General features: G+C 48.8%; 2 protein-coding genes across 3 annotated transcripts in view; one reads left to right on the top strand and one right to left on the bottom strand.

Moving 5' to 3' along the window:
- The window catches only part of RSPH14 (radial spoke head 14 homolog), an 832,917-nt gene that overhangs the window by 615,247 nt on the left and 197,294 nt on the right, over positions 1-20,376 (top strand). The gene's annotated exons all lie outside the window — the stretch shown is intronic.
- Positions 1-20,376, bottom strand: part of GNAZ (G protein subunit alpha z) — a 553,726-nt gene that overhangs the window by 428,095 nt on the left and 105,255 nt on the right. Inside the window, exon 1 of one of the 2 annotated variants that reach the window (XM_069619847.1) lies at positions 3,513-4,013. The exons of the other annotated variant lie outside the window; for it this stretch is intronic. The gene's annotated coding sequence lies outside the window, so the exon portion shown is untranslated. Of the gene's footprint in view, positions 1-3,512; positions 4,014-20,376 lie in introns of those variants that run through there. 2 annotated transcript variants of the gene reach the window in all.

Below are 20,376 nucleotides of genomic sequence, written 5' to 3'. Positions count from 1 at the left end.
TCCATGGAGCTGCGTGGGTGAAAGCATGGGCACAAGGTCCTAAGTGTCAGCTTCCTATTTTTTTGGCCGTATTTTTACTCCCTATTTTTATTTTTTGCCTGAATTTTTCCCTATTTTTAGGGAGTAAAAGTGGCCGATACATCCCTTATCTACAGGGCTGGATACGGGACAATCTAGACCAATGTTTCTTCAAAATGGAGTGGAGTGTTTAGTAATGCATAAAATGATAGGCACCAGATCCATTACACAATCAGGTAAAGTCTAGATAAGAAGCTCTGGGTCTAGGGCATTCAGCCAGCCTGTCCTACAGTCATGCCTCAATCTCCAGCAGCACCTTTGCAAATACAGCACACAAGAGAAATCCATAACGATGAAGACTTCCGGTAGCAGGAATTGTGTAAGTTCACCTTCACTGCAATGGGCACACCTTTCAGCTGGCGAGAGTATTCAAGAAGGGAACTCATCACGGTATGAGGCTACAGTTTCTGCATGCTGCACGGGCTTTGTGCTGGCCTTCCTGACGCTCACTGCAGAGGGAGCAAGGAGGGTCTCAGACATTATGAAGGGGGGCCGATGCCCCCTTTTCCCGCTCTGTATGGACACCACTGGTTAGAATTAAATACAGAGCTCTCACTTCTTTTACTGTAGATAAGTATCTCCACTGCTTCCTTGTCTCTTGTCACCTAGGCTGATTGTGTCCACGTGACCCATCAAACTGATGGACCCCAGTCTCCATGCCCTATTTAATTGCCAGCTAAGCAATTATACTCTTTAAAAAATGGAAGCAGAAACACAGGTTGCTCAGCAGATTTTCTGTGCTGGAAATCGTGTAATACGACTTAAAATGGTTCTCCTTCCAGGTTACTCCTGTGTTATCACATGGATAAACTGGAATTTGTATACAATCAGACTAGCCATTTCCAGGGATTGAAATTAAGATTGGATAAACAGGAGCTAAAAGCGGCTCCTCTGTGTCCATCATTAACCAGTGACCTGGAGCTACTACTGGGGAACGAGGAGCTAGTAAATACTGTTCTGCAAATGTAACTTCCACATAAGATGCAAACATATCCTTTTGGCCATTATTTAGGACCACTTATGCTATAAATGTGGAATAGTTGTGCCCTAATGTTTACTTATAGATTGTCCCAAACACAGAAGAAATGCATATAGGTCTGTCTATTTGGCATCAGTTGGCCTAGGGAGCCAAATGTAACTCCTGGTGGCTGTTGGTATAAAGATAACCAGGCCCTTCTAGGCTCCAAACGGGAGCTAAATAGCTTCAAGCGTCTCTCCATTTCGAATCCTGCATTTCTTACTGTAGCATGACATTTTTGTTTCTTGGCAAATATCGATGCCCGGTAAAAAATGTCATGCTACACTAAGAAATGGCTAGGCTTACTACACTAAAATACCAGTCTAGGCATGTAATAACACTTACCATGATTGCTTTAAAAGCATGATAAAGCAAACATGCTGAGTGTTACTACGTGGCTAGACTGGCATGTTGATGCAATCAGTCTAGCAATGGCTTTCTATGGCATGACATTTTTTATTGGTCATCTATAAGAAAGCAAGAATAAGTGTTATTATATGTTTAGACAGGCTTTTCCGTGCACCCAGTCTAGCTATAATATCTTACTCTGGCATGGCATGTTTTACTGGTCATCTATGATGAAGCAAACATAAGTGTTATTATGTGTCAAGAGTGGCCTGCCTTGGATTAGCCAGTTTGAACATGTTTTCTTATTGTACCATGGCATTTCATGTGCAAAGCCAACAGGAGCATGTTCTTGTGTATGGGTACTTGCATGTATTGGCAGAGCCGGTTTAGATACATTTTCTTATGGTATCATTACTGGCATTATGTGCAAAGCAAACATGGGTTTGTTCTTATATAGGAATACTGGCAAATACAGGTGCAGCCAGCATGGAAATGTATGGGCACAGCCAGTGTGAAAAGTGAAAATGTGTTTTCTGGCATATGTTTTGAGGAAAGGCATCATGAAAATGCATTGGGAAATGTTCTGGTGCACTGTTGCTGACTTATCCATTGGATGTTTGCATGAATTACCCTACAAAATGGATGGCAAATGGTCTTGCTTTGTATCCAATGTTTCACAGAAAGTGTGCTGTATAATACCCCATTTTAACCTATTATTCAAAAACATTTCTTGGGGGAGAACCCCGCGCTCCCTCTCCTTTATTGGTTCAGGCTCCCTCACTATGCTCAGTCGCTCTTGCAAATTTGTGTCAAATATTGACGCCCCACCAATTAAAACCAGCTGCCGCCGAATAGTACGCATCACGCAGTTCTGTACCCCCCCCTTGAATGGAAGTGGCCTCCCTGCACCCCCCCCTAAATGATTACACTATTACCCTCTGCGCCTTGACACGTGCACATCTCGCGCAGTACACTAATGTGCTCCAATCGTCCTCGGGTTCCATAAGCCTCTGCCACCACTCGGGTCAGCTGGGCCCAAACCCAGACATGTGTCCATTGCAATATTAACTCAGAATGGACTCGAATGGATGGGCGGGGAGCGGTTGAGCTCGCCTGGTGCCGATGCGCAGAGGGTGGCCGACATCCCAGCCTCGACCTCCTTCGGAACCATTGTCTGGAATAGAGGAAGGGCCAGCGGCAGTCTCTTTCACGGGAGGTGTGGGGACCAGAGTTACAGCCCTCCTTCAGCCTATCCCACCTCTCCTCTTTCAGGCCACATCCATGTCTCTCTCTAATGCTGCCTCCACCCACACTCTCTCATTCCACAACTCTCGCCTCTCTCTGTGCACCCCATCACTCCTCTCTCCGGCATCCCAGCGCTGTCATCCCATCCCCCAGCCACATTCCACTCCTCTTCTTCCAATCCAACTCCACTTTGCTTCTCCTTCTACCACATTCCACCACTCCCATTCCCCCTACAGCCGTCCCCTGCCTCCTCTCCTTCCTGCCCTTCATCTATCCTCTACCCAGCCACCCCACCCCTCCCCTCCTCGCAGTCTATACCCCACTTTCTACCAGACGTTACCTCCTCCCCCTTTACACCCAGATACCGGCCTCCACCACAGCCTTCCCTTGAGCCCCAACCCGTCCCCCGCCGCTTAACCTTCTCGCATTTTTCCCCCTTCTGTCCTGTCTCACTGCACACCCAGTGATCCTGTTCCCCCTTTCTCCATCCTCCTCGCCCTTTTTCTGTACCCACTCCTTCCACTCCAGTGCATCCTTTTCACTCGCCCTCCACACCCACGCTCTCATGCCTCGGTCTGCACCCATCTCCACCTCTCCATCCCTGCCTGCCCGGGCCCGTGACTGGCAGCTGGGAGTCCAGCGAAGCATCTCTCGCAGCAGCCCCTCCCTGCCCTTCCACCCCATCTCCCGTTCTCTGTGTAATAATCCCCTCTTATTCGGAGACTTGGCGTGGTGGGAGCCCCCCCTTAATCCCCACCACCGCCGATGTATAAGAAAGAGCAGCGGCGGAGGAAGACGCAAAGCGGCGCCTGGCTCTTCTTACCCTCTCGCAGGCAGACGGCTGCAGCGCCTCAGCCCCTGGCATCCCCGAGCCCAGACGCGGGCATCCTCGGGTCCATCCTCGGTCCTTCTCTGGCCGCAGCAGGGCAGGGGAGGGGCGGCGTGGCCAGTCCAAGGCCCGGAAGCAGCAGCAGACACGGCCCAGTCTCCTCTTCTCCGCGTCCTCCCTTTTTCCTCCCCTCTCCCTGCCTCCTGCCTTATTCTCCTCTAGGAAGGTGCAGCCCCGGCTTCCTTCTCTCTCGCCACCATGCCCCCCTGCTGTCAGGCAGGGAGCTGTTTTGTCATTACACAGGGAGGGAGGTGGGGGGGGGGCCGCTGGGTTGGCTGAGGAAGGGAGGGGGGAGTTAAGGCAGGGAGCTTGTTTCCAAGTCAACAGAAGGTGGGGGGGGGGCTGAGAGGAGAGAGCCTGCTATCTTCCTCCTGAAAGGAGGACCACACTGCACAGCACAGCTGCCACTGTTTAAAGTGCCTGGGAAGCAAGAGTGGCGCCGGGCCTGCGGATTGGCCGTCTGGGAAGATGCTCTGTGGAGTGACGTGGGCGTGGCCCAATGGCGGGGCGGGGCTGGGCTGGGCTGGGATGCTGCTCTGACGGGGGAGGAGGAAGAGCAGCGAGAGATTCACAGGCTCCGCGCGGCACCTTCCCCTCTTCCACCCCGAGTCTCCTGCACGCCCACAGTGCCAATGCCTCTCCCTGCTGGACCAGGCAGGCGCCTGCCACGAGGCCCGCGAGATCCGATGGGCACTGCACCCTGAGATCTGGCGACGCAATGGAACCGGTCGGATATCTCACGGCGCAGAGTGGCCTGATATCGCGGAGCGACATATCTCTCGATATCCGATGGTGCAATATACCACAAGATGGTATAGTGACAATGTGTCGTAATGCCTTATGGGAAAATGTACCCTCGCGCCTGGTGGAAAAATGTAACATGAATATCTTATGGTGAAATATGTGCTCATATCGAATGGTGCAGAGTACGCTGATCTCTCGGAGCGACATATCTATTGATAGGGTGAAATGTGGGCAGACATCCGAAATATACCATGACCTCTTTGTGGCTTATGTTATGTATCGATATCTTATGTTAAGATGTGGCCAGACATCTGATGGTGACATATACCATGACATCTTTTTGACATATGTCGTGATATCTTTTGGTGAAATTCGGGCAGATATTCGATTTTGAAATATACCATAATATATTATAGTGACATATGTCGTGATATGGTAAAATGTACACTGGCATTTGGTCGAAAAATATGACATGAATATCTTTCACCATCAAATACTGGGTTATCTTTCAAATCAAATAACAAGGAATGTTTTACCATTAAACGCCACGACAAGTTTCACTGTTAAGTATATGGACATATTTCACTACCTCACATCGGCAGTATATTGTTCCCAAATATGAGGGCATAGTTCATTATTTCATTTATTTATGTAAACATTTATAAAGCGCTGTAAGCCCAAGGGCATCAAGGCGTTAGTTACAGGATAGGAGAGAAGGAAGTGACAGGATGTAAACAACCGCAAAAATGAGAGAATCAAGTCTAATTAAGTTACAATAACGAGTCAGATCAATGTTGGGCCTTGTGAGAATAACAATGTCTTGGGGTGTTCTAGTTCATTATAAACAAATCGGGGAATATGTAATCATTAAATATAAGGACCAATTTAACATTCAAACATCAGGACAAATTTACCACCTTTTGTCGGGGAATATTAGTGTGGCATACCAGGAAACATTTTATAGTCTGATGAAATGTGTGATATGAGATGGAGAGTCACCGGATATCTCATAGTGATCAATATCTAATGGTGACATTTGGGCAGATATCCAATGGTAAAATATACCATGAAATATCATTGTGGCGTATGTTTTGACGAAATATATCAAGATCTATCATGGGGAAAGCTGTGCTGGGTTGGTGCAGAGTGGCCTGATATCTCAAAATGACACCTAACCGGATACCTTGTGGTGAAATCCACCATAATACATCATGGTGAAATCTGTGCTGATATTGGATGGTGCAGAGTGACCGAACATCTCCTACTGTCATATGCCCTGAAAGGTTATGATGAAATGCAGGCAGATATCTGATGATGAAATGTGGCATGATATCTTATGGTGAAATGGATCTCGATATCTGATGGTGTACTATGGCCTCGTATCGGACAGTGCAGGGTGGTCTGATTATGACATGTTTCCTTATATCTCAAGGTGAAATGCAGATGGATATCTCAGAGTGAAGTGCAACAGAATATTGGATGGAAATGTGACATCGTGCATGATGATCAAACATGTCTTAATATCGGAAAGTGCACTTTGAGCTCATATTTCATGGTGATAATTTCATATTCATAAATAATGGTGAAATGTGTCCAGATATTGGATTGTGAAATGAGGCAAGATATCTGATGGTGAACGTATTTGAATTTGTGATGGTGTAACCTGACCTGATATCTGATGCTACACTGTGACCTGAAGTCTCATGTGTTGTTATTGGGTTTTATACCAAGCACTGCTGCCATTTACATCGTCTCTTGGCACAAGTTGTAATGTGATCTGATATCTCATGGTCAAATGTGACCATCCTTCTGATAGTAGCTCTTGTCCTGTTATCAGAGGTTGAGATATGTCTGTATATCTGATGGTTAAATGTGACTTTAGCTGATGGTAAAATACATCTTTATCGGTCTATGAAATTTTTCCTGGTGTGCCACACTGATCTTCCCTGGTAATAGATGGTAACATTCGTCCGATGTTTGGTTGTCAAATATGTCCTTATATTTGATGATTACATATTCCCTGATTCTTAATCATTAACTATATCCTCATATTTGATGGCGAAATATTTTCTGATGTTAGGTGTTGAAATATGTCCAGACATTTAATAGTGAAAAATATGTTGCCACTTGATGGGTACAGATTTCCTGGCATTTAATGGTAAAACATGCACCGTTATTTGATGTGAAAGATAACCCAATATTTGAGGGTGAAAGATACCCGGATATTTCACACGCTTGTTGATAGCCTACGGTGAATAAAGTCACGATTCTTGATGCTGAAATGTGTCCTGATATTTTAATGTAATTCCTGGATACAAAGAGTAATCATGCTATATGAGGACTGTGTAGGCATCCTGAGCCAGACACAGACAACAGGTTCAAGTTTCTCAACAAAGTTTCATTTGAACTTAAAAAGGCAGGGTGGATGAATGCCTAACTTGCCTAGTGCTAAGTGCTAAGGTGGGATTTCCCTACCTAAAGAAAACTAAGGATAGTGTATGTCAGGAAGTCCAAAATAAAAAATCAGTCTGCGTCCAAAACCTATACTTGCCCTCACAACTAACTGCATGCAATGTGTAGGGAGATCAGCATCAAAAAGGAACAGCGTTCAAAGTAAAGTTCAGAACCTCTTCAGGCACTTTGGCTTGTAATCAACTCCCCTTCCCTGAGTTCAAAGTAGTTAATCAAATACGGGGGTTCTCTTCCCCAAGTTCAAAGTAGTGCCTGAAATACAGGTTTCCCTTCCCCAAGTTCAAGTCTTCGAACTTTCAAACACAAAAAAGCAGCACATGGGTTTTCTTTCCCCAAGAGTTCAAATCTTCCTTAAACATTTGACTTCAATGTCACAACAAGGTCTTTGCACAACACAAGCTTCTTGACAGGTGTTTTTATTGGTTTTTCCATTCAGGGGTACGCGGTCTAGGCACAGTTGTCGGACCACATGGTCCACCCTTTACAAGTCACGCAACCAATGTTAGGACTGATTTTCTATACTCTGGCCTGGTGGACAGATGTATAGAAGGCCAACCTATTTTGTGACAGGGACAACTCTGGGAAGCCGTAGCCAAACCAGTTTAGGTAGCAGTGACAGGCGGTCTAGGCTAAGTTCTTCAGAGGTGGAGAGCTTGTAAAGGTCCACAATGAGGTCACACAATGGGAATCACAGATTACACTTAGACAAGATGTATAAAAATACAGTTATTTATTTATGGACAAAACACACTATAGAAAAATGACTAAGCGTAGGTAAACTTAACACACAACACTATTGAACTAAATACTCATATACATTCACTTTGGTTTAGGGCATAATACACATCAGAAACCCCTGTAAAGGAAAGGTCAGACAAGTAGCTTGCACTCATCTTCCACAGAGAGGATCCCTAACTAAAATTGTCCAGCCTTAAGTTGCCTGGGGCCTTTTGCCCAATAGTTCAGGTTACAGTTCCACAGAATGTAGGATGCAGGAAATAATTCAGGTAGGGTCTCTGGGGTCCTGTGAAGGGTTCTTAGGGTTAGGGTTCAAGTTAGACTAATGCCTAAAAGTAGCCCCAACAGTCAGATGTATTACGCAAGCAAGCAGTGGCAAAGCCAATAGTGTTATTAATAAGGTTTATTATAAGCCCATTGACTTCTAGATCTTCTAACCTACCCCTAGACTCCCATTATAACTTATCCCCCTTACTCTGATTCGTCCCCAGACTTGGCAGAACAAAGGAAGATGGTCTGACATTGCTTTTCCTGTTGAAAGTCGCAGTCCTCGAATCAAATAGGGGTTGCATGTTGGAGCTGAACTCCGGTTGGTGTCTTTTACTGTTGCAAGAACCCTTGGTCAAAGAATGCAGAAAAACTTGATGTAGCACCCCTCTCAGGACTGGACTCGGGTCAGGTAAGCAATTTTTGGACGGTCGTCACTGCGCACTGTGTTGAAAAAGGACTCAACAGTTGTGGTCAGACTTTACCTACTATCTCGGGTCCCTTCGATGCTAGGATGCCGACATTTCGCAGGAGGTAGTCTCGTAGGGCCAGCAGAGGATCCAGCAAGTTTCAGGCCCTAACTTGGAACGGTGACGCCGGCAGCACAGTAGCCCAAAAACAAATCTGGTCAGCCACAGGACGGTTCCACAGCACTTCCGAAGGCTTCCTTTGGCAGGGCTCCAAGCAGATGTTGGGAATGGATGGTCCCTCCACTCAAAGGGTCACAGCTCCTTCACAGGACTATTTAAGATCACAAGCAGGACAGGGTTCCTCCAGGACAGCAGCAGAAGTTTGTTGCCAGGCCTCCTTCAGCCGGGTTTCAGGTTTCTTCACGGGTCTCGCAGCTGGACAGGATACTTGGCTCCTTCAGGTTTCTCCAGGATCTCTGAAAAATAATGGGTGTAGGGGTTCTCTTCTTATCCTACAAGCCAGGTAAGAGCTGAAACTCCCACTAGCCAATAGCAGGACTAGCCCACAAACACACCCCAGCAGTGGTCCAATCAGGACCACTGGCGTGAACATTCATGCATACCAATCAGACGCACTGAAACCAGTTTGTGGATTGGAGTCAGACAGACCCAGCCTACATCCTGCCAGCAAACACACACAGCCCTCCAGTAGCCTGCCAAAAGCTCCTGCTTTCCCAGGCACTGGAAGTCCTTATAAGGATTTTCCTGGCCTCTGAGGCCAGGGAGAAGGCTAAAAGATACATTGGCAAAATAATAGGCGGAAATTCTCGTGGCACGGCCATGTTTGACCAGTAACCACAGTTAGTAGTTAAACACGGTAAACGCAGTAAAGCTCAAATGAAAATCCCCAAAACGTGGGGAAAGGTCAATGCTGCCACCAGCCTATCCTTTTAGCACACTTAGAATAACCAACAATCCTCGGACTGTAAGTCTAGGGCAAAACAAAAATGTACTCCATTGTTCTGCAATGTAAGCTGCATTGCAAAATGATAAAAAGTTACCGCAAGTGATACAAAAGTAACCGAAAGTAGTAACATAGTAACACGACTAAGGGAAACCCGGTTTGCCAGTACTGACAGCCTGAAGGACATATCAGTTTCCCCATAACATATGAGCAAAGGCCAGTGCAGTGAAGCTTAAGGCTTCACTGCACTACAAAAAGTACAGGTCAGATTCAAAAATAAAAGCAAAACGTTTGGGGCTTCCATAAAGATGGATGGGAAGGTGCAGTAACGGAGTAAAGAGAAATCTTTACTCCTTGGATTCCAGTCCACTCATTCCCCTCAGCAGTCAGATCTGCCTCAGTCACATGTGTCACACTCTTCTGACAGTGCATTGTGGCTGATTTAAACACCATGCGCTTCTTATGCCTCTCTAGGTTTCTTTGGCTCTTGCAAATGCTGGTTTACTTGTAATATACAGTTGTGCTTCAGTCACGTGTCACACTTTCCCGACACCGTATTGTGGCTGGTTTCACCACCTTGTGCTTGTTCTACCTTATCAGGTTTCCTTGGCTCTTGTCCATGCTTATTTCCGTACAATGTGCAGTTCTTTTCACTTGCTCGGCGGTGGCCAGTATTCCTTCTCTCATATCTTGCATTCAACTCTTTCTGCTCTCTTGGCTTTGCCTGCACTTGTTTCACTTAGTGCAGTTCATTATTTCCATGCAGTTCATAACCTTCCTTTCAGTAAAGTTCACACTCTTTCTCACACTCCTTTCAGGATGCCAGAGATTTTTCAACTCGTTCTCAATTTGTCCAATATTCATAATATCTTTACTCTGCATTAACTGGCTTTCAATTCGTTCAGTATTCAAAACATGTTTCATCTGCTTTCATTGCGCTCGGCACCCAAAAATATCTTTCATTCACTACATTTCTGTCACTGCCTCTGGTTTCACTCACGGTCTGTCTAATGGCTCCTTGCGTGTCCTTCCACCGCCACAGGTTCCTGGTCTGCTGTACGGTCGCTCGTGTCTTCTCAGCGGTCTTTTTGTGGCTCGTGCACACCCAGCAACGCTTCCATGGAGAAGCAGGAAAAATACGTCCGCTACCTTCGGTCCTGCCGGCCTCCGTATCATGGCTTGCTACTGGCCTCCAGCTTCTTCGGTTACTGCTTCCTGCTTCATACACTCTGCACTGCTTCAAGGGCTTCCAGTGCACCTCCTGCTACGTCGCCACACCGCAGAGGTCTCCCTGCACACAGCTGGCCTCATTTGTTTTGCACTTCCACCTTTTAAAGCTCCCACCTCCAGTTTCATTACAAAAAGGACTAGACCGCTCACCAGCAATGTGGTAGTCCTGCCTTGATCTTGTTGTCGTCCTCCTCGTCCCAGTACTTGGTTGGGGCTGACAATTGTTTGTGAGGATGTGTTGGTCCAGTTGTCCTCTTCTTCGTCCCAGTACCATATTGATGAATTTTGGGGCTATATTTCAGGGGAATCACAGTGACAGGGCTGACAAAAGCCTATGAGGGCTTGAGGGATGGAGAGTTTGTGTTGAAAGGGAACTGGGGGATACCATGTCTCACCTAAGGACATCCTCTCCCCACTCCCCAAGTCTCCACCATCCAGGTGATTCTCGCTTGCATATCCACCCCCATGGTCGGGATGCAAGAGCGATGGCCTTTCCCTGGCCACCTGCACAGAGGATACAAGGGGGAAAGAAGTGAGGAGGCCTTCAAGTTCCTCACAGTACAAACAAAAGGAGCTCATTATGTGGTGCTGCATGGATACAGAGGAGACATTGCAATGCAGAATTCCCATGTCACATGAGCAGATGTCCTCGCATTACAGCGTTCCATTCACTTACATTGCAGCATTGCTCCATTTGAATTAAGCCACTATGAATGCTGGCACATGGAACTTAATCTGAAACACTACACTAAAGAGAAGCGTAGAGCTGACCCATTTTTCTGGCTCATCATACAGACGAACACGCCATAACCAAGATGGTCAGGAGGGTGTGAATATAACTCTCAAACAAAAATCAATACAGAAACTGCATATGGGTAGACATGCTCTGGGCAAACTTTAACCTAGTGATAATAGCATGCTAAGTTGCACTTACACTGGTACAACGTTTCGGTAATCTGGCCCCAGAATGGCAGCATGGGCATTGTGACTATCAAATACTAATAGTGTATTGTTATGACCGAGTTCTGTTTTTGGTGTTTTCGTTGCCCAACATTGTGGGTCCCCAAAACCCTTTGCTGGCTTCTATGGTTTTGAACTTTGTTTTTGTGTCCAGAGCGACTTCTACTGAAGTCTTCCTGTCACTGCAAGCCTTTTTGATGTGCTATCCAATGATAGCCTATATGGCTACCAGAACAGTGCTGACTTTTAAGCATTTGGGTCCCTGAGTGATTTCTATGACCCTGGAAGTATGGTGGGGATTAGGCTGGTGGCAGCTGTATTATTTATTTGTCGTTACCCTGTGTATGTAGCCTTTTGCTGGAATAGTAGCCAAATGGTATTGTATGGGGGCCATTTGGGTACTAGTGCATTTTAAAAGATCTACACACCAGCCATTTTTTTTGTTGCCTTCCTTTGTTTGTCTCGGCCACGAAGAAGGCCTAAAATGGCTGGTGTCAACTCACTCTGAGACCACAAATGCTTCTCTGCTTGGATTCCCCCGACTTGTTTAAACCGTGTTGGGGTCTTCTAGATATTCCAAACTGTGGGTGTGCCTGAGTGTTTGGAAGTGGGACCTACGAGCTCAGATGGCCACGAAAACCTAAATGTTGCATGCCTGTGGGTTGGTGGAATGGCTTAGCGAGCCCCTTCGTGAATGCGTATATCAATGTGTGGCCCTGAACATTCCTGGGATCTGCCCAAACTCTCTTTCCTGAGCCACATGCAGGCCCAGTAGACTACTGCTACCTGGCCAACCCTCTGCTCTTGCCTGAGCCACCTGCAACCCCGGTAGACTACTGCTACCGGGCTGACCCTCTGCTCTTTCCTGAGCCACCTCGAGCCCTGGTAGACTACTGCTACCTGGCTGACCCTCTGCTCTTTCCTCAGCCACCTGCAGCCAGGTAGACTACTGCTACCTGGCCGACCCTCTGCGCTTTCCTGAGTCACCTGCAGCCCTGGTAGACTACTGCTACCTGGCCGACCCTCTGCGCTTTCCTGAGTCACCTGCAGCCCTGGTAGACTACTGCTACCTGGCCGACCCTCTGCTCTTTCCTGAGCCACATGCAGCCCTGGTAGACTACTGCTACCTGGCCGACCCTCTGCTCTTTCCTGAGCCACCTGCAGCCCTGGTAGACTACTGCTACCTGGCCCCCCTCTGCTCTTTCCTGAGCCGCCTCCTGCCCTGGTAGACTACTGCTACCTGGCCCCCCTCTGCTCTTTCATGAGCCTCCTGCAGCCCTGGTAGACTACCTCCAGCCCTGGCAGACTACTGCTACATGGCCGACCCTCTGCTATTTCTTGAGCGACCTGCAGCCCTGGTAGACTACTGCTACCTGGCCGACCCTCTGCTATTTCCTGAGCCACCTGCAGCCCTGGCAGACTACTGCTACCTGGCTGACCCTCTGCTCTTTCCTGAGCCACCTGCAGCACTGGTAGACTACTGCTACCTGGCTGACCCTCTGCTATTTCCTGAGCCGCCTCCTGCCCTGGTAGACTACTGCTACCTGGCCACCCTCTGCTATTTCCTGAGCCGCCTCCTGCCCTGGCAGACTACTGCTCCCTGGCCACCCTCTGCTATTTCCTGAGCCGTCTCCTGCCCTGGTAGACTACTGCTACCTGGCCCCCCTCTACTCTTTCCTGAGCCGTCTCCTGCCCTGGTAGACTACTGCTACCCGGCCGAACCTCTGCTCTTTCCTGAGCCGCCTCCTGCCCTGGTAGACTACTGCTACCCGGCCGACCCTCTGTGCTTTCCTGAGCCACCTGCAGCCCTGGTAGACTACTGCTACCTGGCCACCCTCTGCTCTTTCCTGAGCCACCTGCAGCCCTGGTAGACTACTGCTACCCGGCTGACCCTCTGCTCTTTCCTGATCCACCTGCAACCCTGGTAGACTACTGCTACCTGGCTGACCCTCTGCTCTTTCCTGAGCCACCTGCAACCCCGGTAGACTACTACTACCCGGCCGACCCTCTGCTCTTTTCTGAGCTACCTGCAGCCCTGGTAGACTACTGCTACCTGGCCACCCTCTGATCTTTCCTGAGCCACCTGCAACCCTGGTAGACTACTGCTCCCTGGCCGACCCTCTGCTCTTTCCTGAGTCACCTGCAGCCCTGGTAGACTACTGCTACCCGGCCAACCCTCTGATCTTTCCTGAGCCACCTGCAGCCCTGGTAGACTACTGCTACCCGGCCAACCCTCTGATCTTTCCTGAGCGACCTGCAGCCCTGGTAGACTACCTCCAGCCCTGGTAGACTACTGCTACCTGGCCGACCCTCCGCTCTTTCCTGAGCCACCTCCAGCCCTGGTAGACTACTGCTACCTGGCCGACCCTCCGCTCTTTCCTGAGCCACCTCCAGCCCTGGTAGACTACTGCTACCTCGCCGACCCTCTGCTCTTTCCTCAGCCATCTGCAGCCAGGTAGACTACTGCTACCTGGCCGACCCTCTGCGCTTTCCTGAGTCACCTGCAGCCCTGGTAGACTACTGCTACCTGGCCGACCCTCTGCTCTTTCCTCAGCCACCTGCAGCCCCGGTAGACTACTGCTACCTGGCCGACCCTCTGCGCTTTCCTGAGTCACCTGCAGCCCTGGTAGACTACCTCCAGCCCTGGTAGACTACTGCTACCTGGCCGACCCTCTGCGCTTTCCTGAGTCACCTGCAGCCCTGGTAGACTACTGCTACCTGGCCGACCCTCTGCTCTTTCCTGAGCCACCTGCAGCCCTGGCAGTCTACTGCTACCTGGCCGATCCTCTGCTTTTCCCTGAGCCACCTGCAACCCTGGTAGACTACTGCTACCTGGCTGAGCCTCTGCTCTTTCCTGAGCCACCTGCAACCCCGGTAGACTACTGCTACCTCGCCGACCCTCTGCTCTTTCCTCAGCCACCTGCAGCCAGGTAGACTACTGCTACCTGGCCGACCCTCTGCGCTTTCCTGAGTCACCTGCAGCCCTGGTAGACTACTGCTACCTGGCCGACCCTCTGCTCTTTCCTCAGCCACCTGCAGCCCCGGTAGACTACTGCTACCTGGCCGACCCTCTGCGCTTTCCTCAGCCACCTGCAGCCCCGGTAGACTACTGCTACCTGGCCGACCCTGTGCTCTTTCCTGAGCCACCTGCAGCCCAGGTAGACTACTGCTACCTGGCCAATCCTCCGCTCATTCCTGAGTCACCTGCAGCCCCGGTAGACTACTGCTACCTGGCCGACCCTCTGCGCTTTCCTCAGCCACCTGCAGCCCCGGTAGACTACTGCTACCTGGCCGACCCTGTGCTCTTTCCTGAGCCACCTGCAGCCCAGGTAGACTACTGCTACCTGGCCAATCCTCCGCTCATTCCTCAGCCACCTGCAGCCCCGGTAGACTACTGCTACCTGGCCGACCCTCTGCTCTTTCCTGAGCCACCTCCAGCCCTGGTAGACTACTGCTACCTGGCCGACCCTCTGCTTTTCCTGAGCCACCTGCAGCCCTGGTAGACTACTGCTACCTGGCCGACCCTCTGCGCTTTCCTGAGCCACCTGCAGCCCCGGTAGACTACTGCTACCTGGCCCCCCTCTGCCCTTTCCTGAGCCACCTGCAACCCTGATAGACTACAGCTACCTGGCCGACCCTCTGCTCTTTCCTGAGCCACCTGCAGCCCTGGTAGACTACTGCTACCCGGCCGACCCTCTGCTCTTTCCTGAGCCTCCTGCAGCCCTGGTAGACTACCTCCAGCCCTGGTAGACTACTGCTACCTGGCCGACCCTCTGCTCTTTCCTGAGCCACCTGCAGCCCTGGTAGACTACTGCTACCTGGCCCCCCTCTGCCCTTTCCTGAGCCACCTGCAGCCCTGGTAGACTACTGCTACCTGGCCGACTCTCTGCTCTTTCCTGAGCCTCCTGCAGCCCTGGTAGACTACCTCCAGCCCTGGTAGACTACTGCTACCTGGCCGACCCTCTGCTCTTTCCTGAGCCACCTGCAGCCCTGGTAGACTACTGCTACCTGGCCGACCCTCTGCTCTTTCCTGAGCCACCTACAACCCTGGTAGACTACTGCTCCCTGGCCGACCCTCTGCTCTTTCCTGAGCCACATGCAGCCCGGGTAGACTACCTCCAGCCCTGGTAGACTACTGCTACCTGGCCGACCCTCTGCTCTTTCCTGAGCCACCTGCAGCCCTGGTAGACTACTGCTACCTGGCCGACCCTCTGCTCTTTCCTGAGCCACCTACAACCCTGGTAGACTACTGCTCCCTGGCCGACCCTCTGCTCTTTCCTGAGCCACCTGCAGCCCTGGTAGACTACCTCCAGCCCTGGTAGACTACTGCTACCTGGCCGACCCTCTGCTCTTTGTATGCAGATGATTCACGGGCCCATTGGCACGGGGTTCGGAGTTACACCGCTTTAGGACTGCAGGACCCCTTTCAGGAATTGAATGTAGGCAATATTTCCATAATCAACACTTAGGAGAAATACCGCCTGCTCTACGAAGCCCTGACCTTTGGCCTTATGCTATGAGTGCCTGACCACCTCCTGTTTCATCTTTAGACTTGCTTCATGGTGGACTTAGGGATATCTGGTCCATAGACTGTGATATTAAGGTCACACATCCTAAATCTAATAGCATTTCATAGGCTCCCATTACCCAGGGTGGCAACTGTAAAGCCCACTGCATAGTGCCCGAGGCATTGTGCAGCAAAGCACGGCACACCTCTAGAATACACTGATTGTGTACATCCCACCACCTGTCCTTAAATCAGCTGTGCAGAGTTTAGTGTAAACCATACACCCCTCGATTATGAGGAACAAGGCCTTTACTGTCTTCAATTCTCTTTCTGGAACTCCACACCCAATAGCCGCACCCCCCTGGCCCCGCCTCTCCTGGTTTCTCATAGGTTCAGGTGCATCGCCCACTCTTAGGAAGAAACTGACGACCTGGCGAGTTTCTACTAGTCACATACATGTAATGTAGCCAGTTCAGCCTTCTAGCCTCATGTTCACTTATCCCTCTCGGTTCCAAGAGGCCCCTCCTGGGATGTCTCTCCTGCTTTAATGATGGAGCCTTTGAGTCTAGAAATGAGCCTTAGATGAATCTAAGCGGCCCCTATGTTATACAACATTCAATACCAGCCTTTGCTCATTTACAAGTTCCCCCATTTTCTAGAACGATGGCAACTGAAGTGCGGGGAAAAGAATCAATGTGCTCATGAACACACAGTGTGACCAACCCAATATCTGTGCTCCCCTGCTCCCAGATATCAACGTACCCACTGGACTACATCTCCTTGAATAATAGTGATCTTTTATGAAGCTCTGCACTGGTGATGGCATTTTCTGTCATTGAGGTTGGTTGTGCTGGATTCACCACGAAGATGCTATTCTGGGCCCAGAAGCCCAGTAGCTTTTTTACTTAATAACTTTCTTTTATATAAAAACACAGACTGACCAAAGGCTGCCCTAGAAACCGTTGCTATCAATACTGTTAATAGCGTCCATGGGAACATCATAATGGCGTATCTGTCTAGGCACATCACGATGGTAGGTTGCGCTACTTTGGCTCTGTGATATCGGTATAATGTGTCATCTGTGGGCCCATCATGAGGATATAGTGCGCACGGCACATCCTGGTGATACTGTATGCCTGAAAACACCATGATGCCATCTGGTGCCTGCGCTCATCTGGCTGGGCTCATCATCATATCATCTCAGGCCTAGGCACATAATGTTGATAACCTGTGCTCAGCACATCATATTGATATTTTATGCCTGAAAACATTGTAATGATATTTTAGGCCTTGGTTCAATATGGAGGAAATGTACACACAGTACATTATGAACATATTTTGTGCCTTTGCATATCATTGTGACCGTTTGTGCCTGGGCTCGTCATGAAATGCACATCATGATTGTATGATGTGCATATATTCTTTTTTTTTTTTTTTTTTTACTTTTATAAAGCGCTCACACAGCCCGCAGGCATCGAGGCGCTGTTACAGGAATTGTTTGTTTTTCTTAGTTGCATAATTGTGTTTTTTTTTTGTTGTTGTCTTAGTTACGTATTTATAACGTGCTTAAACACCCAGAGGTTTCTAAGCACGGACACGGGGATCGAACCTGTTGTTGCTTCGTCTTCCAAGACGCGCACGCTGCCGCTGAGCTATCCTCCCGGGACGCATGGGCACATCGTGATGATAAAGTGTGCTTGGGCACATGATATGTTGTGCCTGGATACATCATGATGATATGTTGTGCCTGGGCACATCATGATGCTATGTTGTGCCTGGGCACATCATGATAAATTGTGCTTGGGCACATCATGATAATATGTTGTGCGTGGACACATCATGAGGATATGTTGTGCCTGGGAACATCATGAAGATATAGGCCCTCATTACGAGTCAGGCGGTGGACCATGGTGCTATTAGCACCATGGTCCATGCCGGTAACTCACCGACTCCGCCATGGTGGATGTCGGAATTACCGCCCCATTCCAAGGTTGGCGGGGCGGTAATTCCCCATTCACCATGGCCCCTTCCCCATTCTTGCCCCCATAGGGCATAATGGGAATGGGGAAGGTGCTAATTACGGCACTGTAAATTACGGTGCCGTAATTGGCTCCAAAGTCCCTTTGCGGGTTGGATTTTTAACGCCTGCTAAAAGCAGTCGTTAAACACCAACCAGCAAAGGGACACTTGTAATCAGGCGTTAAGGGTTTAACGGCGCTGACGCTCTTTACGGCGCCGTTAACCCCTTAAGGCCTGACTTGTAATGAGGGCCATAGTGTGCTTGGGCACATGATATGTTGTGCCAGAGCTCATCATGATGATATGTTGTGCCTGGGCACATCATGATGATATGTTGTGCCAGGGCTCATCATGATGATATGTTGTGCCTGGGCACATCATGATGATATATTGTGCCTGGACACATCATGATGATATGTTGTGCGTGGGAACCTCATGGTGATATATTGTGCGTGGGCACATCATGATGATATGCTGTGCCAGGGCTCATCTTGATGATATGTTGTGCCAGGGCTCATCATGATGATATGTTGTGCCAGGGCTCATCATGATGATATGTTGTGCGTGGGCACATCATGATGATATGTTGTGCGTGGGCTCATCATGATGATATGTTGTGCCTGGTCACATCATGGTGATATGTTGTGCGTGGGCACATCATGATGATATGTTGTTCCTGGACACATCATGATGATATGTTGTGCCTGGGCTCATCATGATGATATGTTGTGCCTGGGCTCATCATGATGATATGTTGTGCCAGTGCTCATCATGATGATATGTTGAGCGTGGGCACATCATGATGATATGTTGTTCCTGGACACATCATGATGATATGTTGTTCCAGGGCTCATCATGATGGTATATTGTGCCTGGGCTCATCATGATGATATGTTGTGCCAGGGCTCATCATGATGATATGTTGTGCGTGGGCACATCATGATGATATGTTGTGCCAGGGCTCATCATGATGATATGTTTTGCCAGGGCTCATCATGATGATATGTTGTGCCTGGTCACATCATGATGATATGTTGTGCGTGGGCACATCATGATGATATGTTGAGCGTGGGCACATCATGATGATATATTGTGCGTGGGCACATCATGATGATATGTTGTGCCAGGGCTCATCATGATGATATGTTGTGCGTGGGCACATCATGATGATATGTTGTTCCTGGATACATCATGATGATATGTTGTGCCTGGATACATCATGGTGATATATTGTGCCAGGGCTCATCATGATGATATGTTGTGCCTGGTCACATCATGATGATATGTTGTGCCTGGACACATCATGATGATATGTTGTGCGTGGACACATCAAGATGATATGTTGCGCCTGGTCACATCATGATGATATGTTGTGCGTGGGCACATCATGATGATATGTTGTGCGTGGGCACATCATGATGATATGTTGTGCGTGGGCACATCATGATGATATGTTGTTCGTGGCCACATCATGATGATATGTTGTGCGTGGGCACATCATGATGGTATATTGTGCCTGGGCTCATCATGATGATATGTTGTGCCAGGGCTCATCATGATGATATGTTGTGCGTGGGCACATCATGATGATATGTTGTGCCAGGGCTCATCATGATGATATGTTTTGCCAGGGCTCATCATGATGATATGTTGTGCCTGGTCACATCATGATGATATGTTGTGCGTGGGCACATCATGATGATATATTGTGCGTGGGCACATCATGATGATATGTTGTGCCAGGGCTCATCATGATGATATGTTGTGCGTGGGCACATCATGATGATATGTTGTTCCTGGATACATCATGATGATATGTTGTGCCTGGATACATCATGGTGATATATTGTGCCAGGGCTCATCATGATGATATGTTGTGCCTGGTCACATCATGATGATATGTTGTGCCTGGACACATCATGATGATATGTTGTGCGTGGACACATCAAGATGATATGTTGCGCCTGGTCACATCATGATGATATGTTGTGCGTGGGCACATCATGATGATATGTTGTGCGTGGGCACATCATGATGATATGTTGTTCGTGGCCACATCATGATGATATGTTGTGCGTGGGCACATCATGGTGATATATTGTGCGTGGGCACATCATGATGATATGTTGTGCCTGGTCACATCATGATGATATGTTGTGCCTGGTCACATCATGATGATATGTTGTGTGTGGGCACATCATGATGATATGTTGTGCCAGGGCTCATCATGATGATATGTTGTGCCTGGGCACATCATGATGATATGTTGTTCCTGGACACATCATGATGATATGTTGTGCCAGTGCTCATCATGATGATATGTTGTGCCTGGGCACATCATGATGCTATGTTGTGCCTGGGCACATCATGATAAATTGTGCTTGGGCACATCATGATAATATGTTGTGCGTGGACACATCATGAGGATATGTTGTGCCTGGGAACATCATGAAGATATAGGCCCTCATTACGAGTCAGGCGGTGGAC

Source organism: Ambystoma mexicanum, chromosome 10 (genome assembly GCF_040938575.1).
Source record: "Ambystoma mexicanum isolate Mex_15411 chromosome 10, UKY_AmexF1_1, whole genome shotgun sequence".
In the NCBI taxonomy this organism is placed as follows: domain Eukaryota; kingdom Metazoa; phylum Chordata; class Amphibia; order Caudata; family Ambystomatidae; genus Ambystoma; species Ambystoma mexicanum.
Note: the sequence above shows the minus strand (reverse complement) of the source record. Positions and strands in the feature narration are given on the sequence as shown.